This window comes from Ranitomeya imitator, chromosome 2 (genome assembly GCF_032444005.1).
Source record: "Ranitomeya imitator isolate aRanImi1 chromosome 2, aRanImi1.pri, whole genome shotgun sequence".
Lineage (NCBI taxonomy): Eukaryota > Metazoa > Chordata > Amphibia > Anura > Dendrobatidae > Ranitomeya > Ranitomeya imitator.
In genome coordinates this window covers 553252535-553268474 of record NC_091283.1, presented here as the reverse complement: position 1 = coordinate 553268474, position 15940 = coordinate 553252535, and the positions used below count along the sequence as shown (strand labels likewise).

General features: G+C 45.5%; 2 protein-coding genes and 1 pseudogene across 4 annotated transcripts in view; 1 reads left to right on the top strand and 2 right to left on the bottom strand.

Moving 5' to 3' along the window:
• Nucleotides 1-8630, bottom strand: part of ITCH (itchy E3 ubiquitin protein ligase) — a 159670-nt gene extending 151040 nt beyond the window's left edge. The window contains exon 1 of the mRNA XM_069751972.1: nucleotides 8496-8630. The gene's annotated coding sequence lies outside the window, so the exon portion shown is untranslated. The remainder of the gene's footprint in view (nucleotides 1-8495) is intronic.
• Nucleotides 1-15940, top strand: part of LOC138664928 (uncharacterized) — a 386930-nt gene that overhangs the window by 204391 nt on the left and 166599 nt on the right. The window lies entirely within an intron of this gene.
• LOC138668294 (U2 spliceosomal RNA) lies at nucleotides 6428-6601 on the bottom strand (annotated as a pseudogene).

Here is a 15940-nt window from a genome sequence, read left to right as displayed (position 1 = left end):
GCCTTCCCTTCCGTGCCCTGCCGTGTGCCCAAACAGTGGTTTACCCCCACATATGAGGTATCGGCGTACTCGGGAGAAATTGCTCAACAAATTTTAGGATCCATTTTATCCTATTGCCCATGTGAAAATAAAAAAATTGAGGCGAAAAGAAATTTTTTGTGAAAAAAAAGTACTTTTTCATTTTTACGGATCAATTTGTGAAGCACCTGAGGGTTTAACCCCTCTGTGACCTTAGACGTACTATCCCGTCGAGGTGCCCTGGGCTTATCTGACCCTGGACGGGATAGTACGTCATAGCCGATCGGCCGCGCTCACGGGGGGAGCGCGGCCGATCGCGGCCGGGTGTCAGCTGCTTATCGCAGCTGACATCCGGCACTATGTGCCAGGAGCGGTCACGGACCGCCCCCGGCACATTAACCCCTGGCACACCGCGATCAAAGATGATCGCGATGTGCCGGCGGTGCAGGGAAGCACCGCGCAGGGAGGGGGCTCCCTGCGGGCTTCCCTGAGACCCCCGGAGCAACGCGATGTGATCGCGTTGCTGCGAGGGTCTCACCTCCCTCCCTGCTCCCTCCAGCCCCGGATCCAAGATGGCCGCGGATCCGGGTCCTGCAGGGAGGGAGGTGGCTTCACAGAGCCTGCTCAGAGCAGGCACTGTGAAGCCTGCAGCGCTGCATGTCAGATCAGTGATCTGACAGAGTGCTGTGCAAACTGTCAGATCACTGATCTGTGATGTCCCCCCCTGGGACAAAGTAAAAAAGTAAAAAAAAAAAATTTCCAAATGTGTAAAAAAAATAAAAAAAAATATTCCAAAATAATGAAAAAAAAAAAATATATTATTCCCATAAATACATTTCTTCATCTAAATAAAAAAAAAAAAACAATAAAAGTACACATATTTAGTATCGCCGCGTCCGTAACGACCCGACCTATAAAACTGTCCCACTAGTTAACCCCTTCAGTAAACACCGTAAGAAAAAAAAAAAAAAAACGAGGCAAAAAACAACGCTTTATTATCATACCGCGGAACAAAAAGTGGAATAACACGCGATCAAAAGGACAGATATAAATAACCATGGTACCGTTGAAAGCGTCATATTGTCCCGCAAAAAAAGAGCCGCCATACATCATCATCAGCAAAAAAATAAAAAAGTTATAGTCCTGAGAATAAAGCGATGCAAAAATAATTATTTTTTCTGTAAAATAGTTTTTATCGTATAAAAGCACCAAACCATAAAAAAATGATATAAATGAGGTATCGCTGTAATCGTACTGACCCGAAGAATAAAACTGATTTATCAATTTTACCAAACGCGGAACGGTATAAACGCCTCCCCCAATAGAAATTCATGAATAGCTGGCTTTTGGTCATTCTTCCTCACAAAAATCGGAATAAAAAGCGATAAAAAAATGTCACGTGCCCAAAAATGTTTTCAATAAAAACGTCAACTCGTCCCGCAAAAAACAAGACCTCACATGACTCTGTGGACCAAAATATGGAAAAATTATAGCTCTCAAAATGTGGTATTGCAAAAAATATTTTTTGCAATAAAAAGGGTCTTTCAGTGTGTGACGGCTGCCAATCATAAAAATCCGCTAAAAAACTCGTTATAAAAGTAAATCAAACCCCCCTTCATCACCCCCTTAGTTAGGGAAAAATAAAAAAAAATGTATTTATTTCCATTTTCCCATTAGGGCTAGGGTTAGGGCTAGGGTTAGGGCTAGGGCTAGGGTTAGGGCTAGGGTTAGGGCTAGGGCTAGGGTTAGGGTTAGGGCTAGGGTTAGGGCTAGGGTTAGGGCTAGGGTTAGGGCTAGGGTTTAGATTACATTTACAGTTGGGAATAGGGTTGGGATTAGGGTTAGGGGTGTGTCAGGGTTAGAGGTGTGGTTAGGGTTACCGTTGGAATTAGGGTTAGGGGTGTGTTTAGATTAGGGTTTCAGTTATAATTGGGGGGTTTCCACTGTTTCGGCACATCAGGGGCTCTCCAAACACGACATGGCGTCCGATCTCAATTCCAGCCAATTCTGCGTTGAAAAAGTAAAACAGTGCTCCTTCCCTTCCGAGCTCTCCTGTGTGCCCAAACAGGGGTTTACCCCAACATATGGGGTATCAGCGTACTCAGGACAAATTGGACAACAACTTTTGTGGACCAATTTCTCCTGTTACCCTTGGGAAAATACAAAACTGGGGGCTAAAAAATAATTTTTGTTGGAAAACAAAAAGATTTTTTATTTTCACGGCTCTGCGTTATAAACTGTAGTGAAACACTTGGGGGTTCAAAGTTCTCACAACACATCTAGATAAGTTCAATGAGGGGTCTAGTTTCCAATATGGGGTCACTTGTGGGGGGTTTCTACTGTTTAGGTACATTAGGGGCTCTGCAAACGCAATGTGACGCCTGCAGACCAATCCATCTAAGTCTGCATTCCAAATGATGCTCCTTCCCTTCCGAGCCCTCCCATGCGCCCAAACGGTGGTTCCCCCCCACATATCGGGTATCAGCGTACTCAGGACAAATTGGACAACAACATTTAGGGTCCAATTTCTCCTGCTAACCTTGGAAAAATACAAAACTGGGGGCTAAAATATAATTTTTGTGGAAAAAAAAATATTTTTTATTTGCATGGCTCTGCGTTATAAACTGTAGTGAAATACTTGGGGGTTCAAAGCTCTCACAACACATCAAGATGAGTTCCTTAGGGGGTCTACTTTCCAAAATGGTGTCACTTGTGGGGGGTTTCTACTGTTTAGGTACATTAGGGGCTCTGCAAACGCAATGTGACGCCTGCAGACCATTCCATCTAAGTCTGCATTCCAAATGGCGCTCCTTCCCTTCCGAACCCTCCCATGCGCCCAAACGGTGGTTCCCCCCCACATATGGGGTATCAGCGTACTCAGGACAAATTGGACAACAACATTTAGGGTCCAATTTCTCCTGCTAACCTTGGAAAAATACAAAACTGGGGGCTAAAATATAATTTTTGTGGAAAAAAAAATATTTTTTATTTGCATGGCTCTGCGTTATAAACTGTAGTGAAATACTTGGGGGTTCAAAGCTCTCACAACACATCAAGATGAGTTCCTTAGGGGGTCTACTTTCCAAAATGGTGTCACTTGTGGGGGGTTTCTACTGTTTAGGTACATTAGGGGCTCTGCAAACGCAATGTGACGCCTGCAGACCATTCCATCTAAGTCTGCATTCCAAATGGCGCTCCTTCCCTTCCGAACCCTCCCATGCGCCCAAACGGTGGTTCCCCCCCACATATGGGGTATCAGCGTACTCAGGACAAATTGGACAACAACTTTTGGGGTCCAATTTCTCCTGTTACCCTAGGGAAAATACAAAACTGGGGGCTAAAAAATAATTTTTGTGGGAAAAAAATTTTGTTTTATTTTTATGGCTCTGCATTATAAACTTCTGTGAAGCCCTTGGTGGGTCAAAGTGCTCACCACACATCCAGATAAGTTCCTTAGGGGGTCTACTTTCCAAAATGGTGTCACTTGTTGGGGGTTTCAATGTTTAGGCACATCAGTGGCTCTCCAAACGCAACATGGCGTCCCATCTCAATTCCTGTCAATTTTGCATTGAAAAGTCAAACGGCGCTCCTTCCCTTCCGAGCTCTCCCATGCGCCCAAACAGTGGTTTACTGCTACATATGGGGTATCAGCGTACTCGGGACAAATTGGACAACAACTTTTGAGGTCCAATTTCTTCTCTTACCCTTGGAAAAATAAAAAATTGGGGGCAAAAATATAATTTTTGTGAAAAAATATGATTTTTTATTTTTACGGTTCTGCATTATAAACTTCTGTGAAGCACTTGGTGGGTCAAAGTGCTCACCACACATCCAGATAAGTTCCTTAGGGGGTCTACTTTCCAAAATGGTGTCACTTGTGGGGGGTTTCAATGTTTAGGCACATCAGTGGCTCTCCAAACGCAACATGGCGTCCCATCTCAATTCCTGTCAATTTTGCATTGAAAAGTCAAATAGCGCTCCTTCCCTTCCGAGCTCTCCCATGCGCCCAAACAGTGGTTTACTGCCACATATGGGGTATCAGCGTACTCAGGACAAATTGGACAACAACTTTTTGGGTCCAATTTCTCCTGTTACCCTTGGTAAAATAAAACAAATTGGAGCTGAAGTAAATTTTTTGTGTAAAAAAGTTAAATGTTCATTTTTATTTAAACATTCCAAAAATTCCTATTAAACACCTGAAGGGTTAATAAACTTCTTGAATGTGGTTTTGAGCACCTTGAGGGGTGCAGTTTTTAGAATGGTGTCACACTTGGGCATTTTCTATCATATAGACCCCTCAAAATGACTTCAAATGAGACGTGGTCCCTAAAAAAAAATGGTGTTGTAAAAATGAGAAATTGCTGGTCAACTTTTAACCCTTATAACTCCCTAACAAAAAAAAAATTGGTTCCAAAATTATGCTGATGTAAAGGAGACATGTGGGAAATGTTACTTATTAAGTATTTTGTGTGACATATCTCTGTGATTTAATTGCATAAAAATTCAAAGTTTGAAAATTGCGAAATTTTCAAAATTTTCGCCAAATTTCCGTTTTTTTCACAAATAAACGCAGGTACTATCAAAGAAATTTTACCACTATCATGAAGTACAATATGTCACGAGAAAACAATGTCAGAATCACCAGGATCCGTTGAAGCGTTTCGGAGTTATAACCTCATAAAGGGACAGTGGTCAGAATTGTAAAAATTGGCCTGGTCATTAACGTGCAAACCACCCTTGGGGGTAAAGGGGTTAAAGTGCTCACTAGGCATCTAGATAAGTTCCTTGGGGGGTCCAGTTTCCAAAATGGGGTCACTTGTGGGGGAGCTCCAATGTTTAGGCACACAGGGTCTCTCCAAACGCGACATGGTGTCCGCTAACGATGGAGATAATTTTTCATTCAAAAAGTCAAATGGCGCTCCTTCCCCTCCGAGCCTTACCATGTGCCCAAACAGTGGTTTACCCCCACATGTGAGGTATAGGTGTACTCAGGAGAAATTTCCCAACAAATTTTAGGATCCATTTTATCCTATTGCCCATGTGAAAATAAAAAAATTGAGGCGAAAATAATTTTTTTGTGAAAAAAAAAGTACTTTTTCATTTTTACAGATCAATTTGTGAAGCACCTGGGGGTTTAAAGGGCTCACTATGCATCTAGATAAGTTCCTTGGGGCGTCTAGTTTCCAAAATGGGGTCACTTGTGGGGGAGCTCCAATTTTTAGGCACACGGGGGCTCTCCAAACGTGACATGGTGTCCGCTAAAGAGTACAGCCAATTTTTCATTCAAAAAGTCAAATGGCGCTCCTTCCCTTCCAAGCCCTGCCGTGCGCCCAAACAGTGGTTTACCCCCACATATGAGGTATCAGCGTACTCAGGACAAATTGGACAACAACTTTCGTTGTTCAGTTTCTCCTTTTACCATTGGGAAAATAAAAAAATTGTTGCTGAAAAATCATTTTTGTGACTAAAAAGTTAAATGTTAATTTTTTCCTTCCATGTTGCTTCTGCTGCTGTGAAGCACCTGAAGGGTTAATAAACTTCTTGAATGTGGTTTTGTGCACCTTGAGGGGTGCAGTTTTTAGAATGGTGTCACTTTTGGGTATTTTCAGCCATATAGACCCCTCAAACTGACTTCAAATGTGAGGTGGTCCCTAAAAAAAATGGTTTTGTAAATTTCGTTGTAAAAATGAGAAATCGCTGGTCAAATTTTAACCCTTATAACTTCCTAGCAAAAAAAAATTTTGTTTCCAAAATTGTGCTGATGTAAAGTAAACATGTGGGAAATGTTATTTATTAACTATTTTGTGTCACATAACTCTCTGGTTTAACAGAATAAAATTTCAAAATGTGAAAATTGCGAAATTTTCAAAATTTTCGCCAAATTTCCGTTTTTATCACAAATAAACGCAGAATTTATTGACCTAAATTTACCACTAACATGAAGCCCAATATGTCACGAAAAAACAATCTCAGAACCGCTAGGATCCATTGAAGCGTTCCTGAGTTATTACCTCATAAAGGGACACTGGTCAGAATTGCAAAAAACGGCAAGGTCTTTAAGGTCAAAATAGGCTGGGTCATGAAGGGGTTAAACACCAATATTGACACTTGATGAAAACAGACATGAAGAATAAATAGTGACATGGCAGAAATCTCTCCAGTAACCTGCTGCCCCTAGCAGTGTACTTCATAGAGTAAAGCAGGTACAATGGCATTCAGAAGAGCAAATATTCCAAAGGTTCATCACCGCACACACAAGGCTTCCACAATCTGATGATAATCCGGGGATTTATAGATTGCCTTCATTTGCTACATTACTAATTCAAGAAAGGAAGCCACAATCTTCCCTACTCAATAGCTGATGATTCGCCAACCTTTGCTCATGCAGGAGACTTATGGTGAAGTCTGTTTTTTGTACACTGGTCTTGGAGATGCAGTCATATAAGATCCAAGCGTGGCGTGGACAGAACAGGCTCTATCTCCCTGTTCTAAAGATCCAGTTAATATATGGTCTCTGTGTAAGAGACGAACCAGACATTAAACGGATAAGAACAGATGCTATAACCGATCTTCAAGATGTGATCGTGGTTTTGAACTACCGCTAACACCTGGATCCTTTTTTGTTTTCTTCACCACAAAAAGGTGCTGGTTTCTTAGATAACAGATGCAGGTGCTAGATACAGCTATTCAGATTTTGGCATTTTATGAACAGTTACCCCATGATTAAAGGATCATTTAAAAAAAAAAAAAATTACTGTACATTTTACACCAACTTGACTGGATTGTCATGAGGGTACGTGCACACATCTTTAAGATATTGGCAAAACTGCTGAGTTTTACAAGGCAAGAAAACACTGGAGGTCTTTTCACTGAATCACCTTCGCTGATATCTTCTCAGTAGTTTTTGTGGCAGCTCCGACACTGGCGTCTTTACCGTATACGTGCTACTATGTAGACCAGGCAGCTTTGAGTGCTGGAGTGAACGCATTACTTATTGAACCCAATGCAACGTTTCCGAACCCTGAAGCGATTAGTGACATAAGAGTGAACATGCTCTGCATTATCGTTTGTGCACTATAATGATTTTTGCAGCCCTTTTTCAGGGAAAATCCACCTGAAAAACATGCTCTATTCACATTGGTACTGTGGTGGATTTGTCAGATGATCAACCAAGGCAGTGCCCAATGGACCCGACGTATTTATAATGAGGTCTGTTAGGTTCCACCATGGTGTCTGTCATGGTAAACGAAAAAAAGAGCCACCACCGCATATGACTATAACTGCAGCGGTCATTAAGAAAGTCATGCCACGTTTCATACTTACTAGCACTTTTTTGTATTATTATTTTTCTTTATATGTCTATCAGATATTGACAGTGACCCCAAGTAAGGGACCTCCCTGTATTCTATAAATGCTCTCCTCAGGTAACTCCCATACTTTAAAAGACATATTGATAGGACTGTAAGTGATGACAGGGTCTGTAAAGTGCTGCAGAATATACTGGCGCTATATAAGCAAGCAGAATAAAAACAATGTTCATAAGTCCCCACTCTGACTATGGAAGGGACTGTGATGAGACAACTTGTTCAGAAGAATAACGGGCAAATCATGGGAGTAAAATAAAAACACAGGAGCCGATGGCGTCTAGCTTCATACTTGTTTTTACTGATGTGCATGTTAGTTAGTCTACCACTGTGTAGGGAAAAACAAAAGTCTGAATAACCAGTTCTCAGACCAGATTAGACCAACCCCTAATGCAATCTATAGTCACACATGTATCATTCCAGCATTGCACAGAGACATACTGGAGACAGTGCCAATAGATATGCAGGCCCTGGACCTGCGGCCATGACAGTAATCTGTTGCCACCAGATGGGAGCGATGACCCTTCTCCTTAGCCGACCTAGCACCAGGCTGATGTGTTGGTGCGACGAGCACGTTACGTCATGCCAGGCTGGCTAATTAGAGCAAGGAATGCCCTCACCTTCTGGCCACAGATATGGCTAATACACCGGGTCCTGCGAAGCAATCCACACCCATATTACTGGAAGTATGTAACCGTGACTATTGGTAAATCTATGCCGCCCAAGGTGGCGCAGTTGCCTATAGCAACCACATTTAAGCTTTGCCATTTTACAGGGTCTTTGGGAAACAAGAGGAGGAATCTGATTGGTTATCATGGGAAACTACTCCACTTTTCCTTTGCACCAGTTTAAAAGAAAAGTCTCCCCCAAAGTGCCCAGAACCGTGCCATCAGGGCATGGAAATAAGAGAGCAAGGATCACTTTACAGGAGCACATGACAATAAGGATCACGGTCCAGTCTTCCAGGGGCCTGGAGTAACCAGCACACAGGAGAGCTGTGTATGAGGGGGCTGTAGCACTGCGTAGTACGACACAGCACAAACACCTGACAAGAAGCACAATAACAGAAGCCACCACACACTACAATGTCGCCCCGAGCCTAGTGCCACTCACCGCGCCAGGGAACAGCCTGACACCACACAGCCGCGGCCCGGAGGCGCTGTCAAGACGAAACTGCCCTTACTCGCCTCTTCCGCCCCGGTGAAGATGGCAGCGGCCGGTCTAAGGAGGAAACGACAGCTAACACTGCGCATGCGCAAGACGAGACACAACACAGAATGTCTAAAAGCAATAAAGCTTTGGTTGGTTGAGAGGGGCGGGCACAGTGCCGCGCGTGCGTAAATAATACGGTTCTAGAACGCATGCGCGAAAAATGTCGTGTCACGTGGGACAGTTTTAGTGTCAATAAAGTTTGTTTAGAAAATAAAAGAAAAGGCGGGAAGTTTGTCAGAAAATGTATTGAGGCAGCACATGTAGCAGCATCATAATGGAGTAACCACACTGCGCAGACACACTTACCATGAAAATGTCATTTTCTGTTTACATTCTCAACTTTCAACAGTTGAAGCCAGAAAATAAGAGCACACTATGAAATAAATCAGCACCGCCGACAAATTAAAGCGGCCCCTTAGAGCAGAGGTCCCCAACTCCAGTCCTCAAGGCCCACCAACAGGTCATGTTTTCAGGATTTCCTTTGCATTGCACAGGTGATGCAATTATTACCTGGGCAAGACTAAGGAAATCCTGAAAACATGACATGTTGGTGGGCCTTGAGGACTGGAGTTGGGGACCTCTGCCTTAGAGTATGTGCAGGCAACGCTGATTCAGGCGATTCCACTCCGAAGCCTACCTGAGAAAAGCGCCCAGAAAACACTGGAGAGAAGGAAAATCTGCATTGCTATGTAATAGCGACTGGCTGTGCACACGGTCGCGCTGTTCAGCCTCTTAGAGTATGTGCACACTGGTGTGCGGATTTTTCGCACTGATTTTGGTAAATCCATAGGAAATCCGCACTGTTGGAGTACTGCAGAATTACTGCGGTTTTTGTGCGGATTCCACCTGCGGTTTTACACCTGTGGATTCCAATACCTCCCAACCGTCCCGGATCCAGCGGGACTGTCCTGATTTTGATAGTCAGCCCCGCGATCCCAGGCGGGACATTAATTGTCCCGCACTGGTTGGGAGGTATGTATATCACCCGGTCGGCTCCCTGAGTCCCTGCACCCGCAGAGCAGCACACCACATAATGGCTGCTCTGTGCGCACAGGACCTGTGATGAGGTCACACGATGGGAGTAGTCAGGGGTCACATGATCGGGAGGACCTCCGTGTACAGGACTCTGCTGGTTGCCATGGCGCCGGAGGAAGGTAAGTGTATGTGTGAGGTCAGGAGGTGTTTACAGTGTGGATGTAGCCGAGCCGTGTGTGTACGAGGTGTATGGATCGGAGCAGCGTGTGAAAGGTGTATGGAGCGGAGTCGTGTGTAAGAGGTGTACGGAGCACAGCCGCGTGTGTACGGAGCGCAGCCGCGTTTGTACGAGGTGTACGGAGCGGAGCAGCATGTGAAAGGTGTACGGAGCGGAGTCGTGTGTACGAGGTGTACGGAGCACAGCCGTGTGTGTACGAGGTGTACGGAGCGGAGTCGTGTGTAAGAGGTGTACGGAGCACAGCCGCATGTGTACGAGGTGTACGGAGCGGAGCAGCATGTGAAAGGTGTACGGAGCCGTATGTACGAGGTGTACGGAGCACAGCCGCGTGTGTACGAGGTGTACGGAGCACAGCCGCGTGTGTATGAGGTGTACAGAGCACAGCAGCGTGTGTACGAGGTGTATGGAGCGGAGTCGTGTGTAAGAGGTGTACGGAGCCATGTGCACGAGGTGTACGGAGCACAGCCGCGTGTGTACGAGGTGTACGGAGCAGAGCAGCATGTGAAAGGTGTACAGAGCGGAGTTGTGTGTAAGAGGTGTACGGAGCACAGCCGCGTGTGTACGAGGTGTACGGAGCACAGCCGCGTGTGTATGAGGTTACGGAGCGGAGCAGCGTGTGAAAGGTGTATGGAGCGGAGTCGTGTGTGTAAGAGGTGTGTGGATCAGAGCAGAGTGTGAAAGGTGTACGAGGTGTGCGAAGCAGAGCCATGCGTGTACAAGGTATACGGAGCGGAGCAGCATGTGCAATGTGTATATAGCGGAGCCGTGTGTGTACGAGATATATGGAGAGGAGCCATATGTGTATGAGGTGTACGCAGCGGAGCCGTGTGTGTGCAAGGTGTACGGAGCGGAGCAGCGTGTGCAATGTGTATAGAGCGGAGCCGTGTGTGTACGAGGTGTACGGAGTAGTGCCGTGTGTGTACGAGATGTATGGAGAGGAGCCGTATGTGTATGAGGTGTACGCAGCGGAGCTGTGTGTGTGCAAGGTATACGGAGCGGAGCAGCGTGTGCAATGTGTATGGAGCAGAGCGGTGTGTGTACGAGGTGTACGGAGTAGTGCCGTGTGTACGAGATGTATGGAGCGGAGCCGTGTGTGTATGAGGTGTATGGAGCGGAGCCGTGTATGAGGTGTATCGAGCGGAGCTGAATGTGTACAAGGTGTACGGAGCGGAGCCGTGTGTGTATGAGATGTATGGAGTGGAGCCGTGTGTACGGAGCGGAGCCGTGTGTGCAAAGTGTACGGAGCGCAGCCGCGTGTGTAGGAGTAGCTATGTGTGGCCATTATACGGTACGAAGTATCATGTGCGACCAATATACAGTATGGAGCATCATGTGCAGTCATTATACAGTATGGAGCATCATGTGCAGTCATTATACAGTATGGAGCATCATGTACAGTCATTATACAGTATTGAGCATCATGTGCGGTCATTATACAGTATGGAGCATCATGTGCAGCCAATATACAGTATGGAGCATTATGTGCAGTCATTATACAGTATGGAGCATCATGTGCGGCCATTATACAGTATGGAGCATCATGTACAGCCAATATACAGTATGGAGCATCATGTGCGGCCATTATACAGTATGGAGCATCATGTGCGGTCATTATACAGTATGGAGCATCATGTGTGGCCATTATACAGTATGGAGCATCATGTGCGGTCATTATACAGTATGGAGCATCATGTGCAGTCATTATACAGTATGGAGCATCATGTGCAGTCATTATACAGTATGGAGCATCATGTGCGGCCATTATACAGTATTGAGCATCATGTGTGGTCATTATACAGTATGGAGCTGGAGCACCCCCAGACACAGGGCCACGAGTTCTCGGTACCGGGCCTCTTTGATTCGGTTCTGAGGCTGTCACGGTGGCTAGACCCGGTCCGTGACCCTGCTAAGGGGCGTCCAATAAAAGGTGATAGGAGTCTGTCAAGGTTTCGTGACACCACCTGTGGTGTTCGGTCGGGGTGACCGACGCTGCTGTGGGGTCCGCTGGGGTGATAGAATGGCAGCTTGATGGTATATCTTCCCACAGGTGAAGTATGACCCCAGGGTTTCCCAGTAAGGTGGATGGTGATGGTTTGAGGTGCAGTCAATAACAAGGACACAGGGTTGCAGTCTCTTTACCTCTTTACTGAAGACTTCAGGATCCTCAATCCAGAGCAAGCTTAACAGGGCTATCTGAGACCGGCCGGTCCGATGGGCACTTCCAGAGTTCCCTTTGCAGGTGGAAATCAGTGCCTACCACTAGCGCCTGTGTGTTGTAGTGCTACCATGCTGAGCATTCGGAATAGTCCTCAAAACTTCTGTTCTCGTTCGTTCGTTCTTTATAATTCTCTCTCGTTTGTTCCAGATGTTACTAGTTTCTCGTCCCCCAGGTATGTTATGGCTAGGACGCACCCGTATGACGGGAAGGCTCGTAGCTCTTCCGGGACCCTAGAGACGCCCCTCTCCACGCGCTGCCCCCTATGTCTTCATAGGAAATTTAAGGTAGACAGCCAACCTATGATTAACTGTCCTGCGGAGTTCGAAGTAAGGCCTAGAGTCAGTTACTCCCGCGGTGTTCCGGCCACCGGCTACGCGCCTCAGTAGGATGTTGCCTCGGTCTCACGGCACGACTCCTACTGGTTCTCCTTTGTGCTTGATCTCGTTTCTCACTGTTCCACAATATCCTTCCCTTCGTGTCTCTCTCTTAGGATACCGCCGCGGGGTGTGCAGGCGCGGTTACGTTACGTTCTGCTCTGTTCGCTAGGCACCTGCCAGGTTCCCACGCCTGACAGGGACCCCCCTGTGTCTTCTCCCTGCAAGACCCCCTGCCACGCGATGTTGCCTGAATCCAACCCAGTCAGCTTCTGACTAACTTCCTATCCAACCCCTAGTTTACCAGTGTGAGGAGTGGCCCAATAAATAAAGCCTTTTTCTCCCCCTAGTGGCCGGAGTGTGAAGTGTAATGTGTGCTGGTGATACCTGGTCAGTAGAAATCCTTCAGTGCCATCAGACGTACCATCACTCCCCTTAGTGGCAGAGTGTCATACTGCAACGACCAGATCTCTGGGGCGCTGCAGAGCATCATGTGCAGTCATTATACAGTATGGAGCATCATGTGCGGCCATTATACAGTATGGAGCATCATGTGCGATCATTATACAGTGTGGAGCATCATGTGTGGCCATTATACAGTATGGAGCATCATGTGCGGTCATTATACAGTATGGAGCATCATGTGCAGTCATTATACAGTATGGAGCATCATGTGCGGTCATTATACAACATGGAGCATCATGTGCGGTCATTATCCAACATGGAGCATCATGTGTGGCCATTAGACAGTATTGAGCATCATGTGCAGTCATTATACAGTATGGAGCATCATGTGCAGTCATTATACAGTATGGAGCATCATGTGTGGCCATTGTACAGTATGGAGCATCATGTGCGGTCATTATGCAGTATGGAGCATCATGTGTGGCCATTATACAGTATTGAGCATCATGTGCGGTCATTATACAGTATGGAGCATCATGTGCAGTCATTATACAGTATGGAGCATCATGTGGGGCCATTATACAGTATGGAGCATCATGTGTGGCCATTATACAGTATGGAGCATCATGTGTGGCCATTATACAGTATTGAGCATCATGTGGGGTCGTTATACAGTATGGAGCATCATGTGCAGTCATTATACAGTATGGAGCATCATGTGCGGTCATTATACAGCATGGAGCATCATGTGGGGCCATTATACAGTATGGAGCATCATGTGTGGCCATTATATAGTATGGAGCATCATGTGTGTCTATTATACAGTATGGAGCATGATATGCAGTCATTATACAGTATTGAGCATCATGTGGGGCCATTATACAGTATGGAGCATCATGTGTGGCCATTATACAGTATGGAGCATCATGTGTGGCCATTATACAGTATTGAGCATCATGTGGGGTCGTTATACAGTATGGAGCATCATGTGCAGTCATTATACAGTATGGAGCATCATGTGCGGTCATTATACAGTATTAAGCATCATGTGGGGTCGTTATACAGTATGGAGCACTGTGTGGCCATTATACAGTATGGAGCACTGTGTGGCCATATTTTTTTGTTTATAATTTTTCTTTATGAACAGTGTGATCAGCAGTGCTAAATGGGTGTGGTTGGGACGTGGATATGGGTGTGGCTAGCGAATGGGTGTGGTCAGAGGCGTGGCCTAAAATTTGCAACGGCGCGCATTGCGCGCCGCAAACTTTGTCCCTCTTTCCCAGCATCAAAAGTTGGGAGGTATGGATTCCTATTGAGTAGCAGGTGTAAACTGCTGCGGAATCCGCACAAAGAATTGACATGCTGTGGAATAAACAACGATGCGTTTCCACGCGGCATTTTCCGCAGCATGTGCACTGCGGATTTTGTTTTCCATAGGTTTACATGATATTGTAAACTCAGGGAAAACTGCTGCGAATCCACAGTGGCCAATCCGCAGCGTGTGCACATACCCTTACCGCTGCAGGTTTCCAAAGAGGCACAGTGGTTACTATAAGTTCTGGCTGCCACTTTATAATAGAAGCAAATGGAAATGCTCAAAACCTGCCCAAAACGTCTTTTTGAGAATGTTTCCGGTGTTTTTGCTTCAAAAATTGCTAATTTTTAGATGGAATTAATCTCTTCACCTAGGTGATTTCCCGTTTTTCCTTTCCGTTTTTTTCACCCCTTCTTCCAAGAGCCATAACCTAAGCCATATGTGGGCTTGTTTAGTGCAGGACCAGGTGTATTTTTGAATGACACCTTTCATTCCACCACACAGTGTACTGGAAAACAGGTACAAAATTCCAAGTGCTGTGGAATTGCACTCCCTTAATTGTTTTCTGGGTTTTATGTTTACCATGTTCAGTATATGGTAAATCTGACCAGGCAATATGATTCTCCAGGTCAGCATAGGTTCTTTTTTTTATTTAAGTGGTGAAAAATACATTCAGACAGTTGTAAAAAAAAATGTTATGCATTTGTCGCCATTTTCTGAGACTTGTAATGATCTCATTTTTCGTGATCTAGAGCTGTGTGAGGGCTTATTTTTTGTCCACCCTGAGCTGACGTTTATTTTGGGGCAAATACGATGTTTTGATCGCCTTTTATTGCAATGTTATAGCAACCAAAAAAATGTAATTCTGGCGTTCTGATTTTGTTTCTTGTTACACCGTTTACCATTAACCCCTTCATGACAGAGCCCTTTTTTGTTTTTGCGTTTCGATTTTTGCTTCCCTTCTTCCAAGAGCCATAACTTTGTTATTTTTCCGTCAATATGGCCATGTTACGGCTTGTTTTTTTGCTGGGCCGAGTTGTTCTTTTGAAGGACACCATTGGATTCGCCATGTCGTGTAGTCAAAAACTGGAAAAAAAATTCTAAGTGTGGTGAAATTGCAAAAAAGTGCAATTCCACAACCGTTTTTTGGATTTTTTTGACCATGTTCATCAAATGTTAAAACTGACCTGCCATTATGATTCTCCAGGTCATTACGAGTTCACAGACACCAAACATGTCTGGATTTTTTTTCACCACTTAAAGGGAACCTGTCCCGGCATTTTTAACTAAAAGAGCCATCTTGTGCAGCACTAATGCTGCATTCTGTCAAGGTGGCTCTTTTATTTGGGGTCCCTTCCAACGCTGAAATATTCGTTGTTGTAATTTTCCCCTCATACCTGTAGTCTGTCCGGGAGGCATGTCTTTTCCCCCCGGACACAAACGCCTCCCAGCCATCCCTCAGCCCCTCCGGGCACCGCCTCCTCTGCATTCATTAACGTCCTCAGCGCCTGCGCTGTAATTTTTTTTTTTTCGGGCATGCGCAGTTTGCGCTGCCCTTCAACTCCCATCACATGATGGGAACTTACAGCGCAGGCGCCGAGGCCGTTAATGACCGCAGAGGAGGCGGCGCCCCGGCGCACGGAGGGGCTGAGGGATGGCTGGGAGGCGTTTGTGTCCAGGGGGAAAAGACATGCCCCCCAGACAGACTACAGGTATGAGGGGCAAATTATAAAAACAAATATTTCAGCGTTGGAAGGGACCCCAAATAAAGGAGCCACCTTGGCAGAATGCAGCATTACTGCTGCATAAGGTGGCTCTATT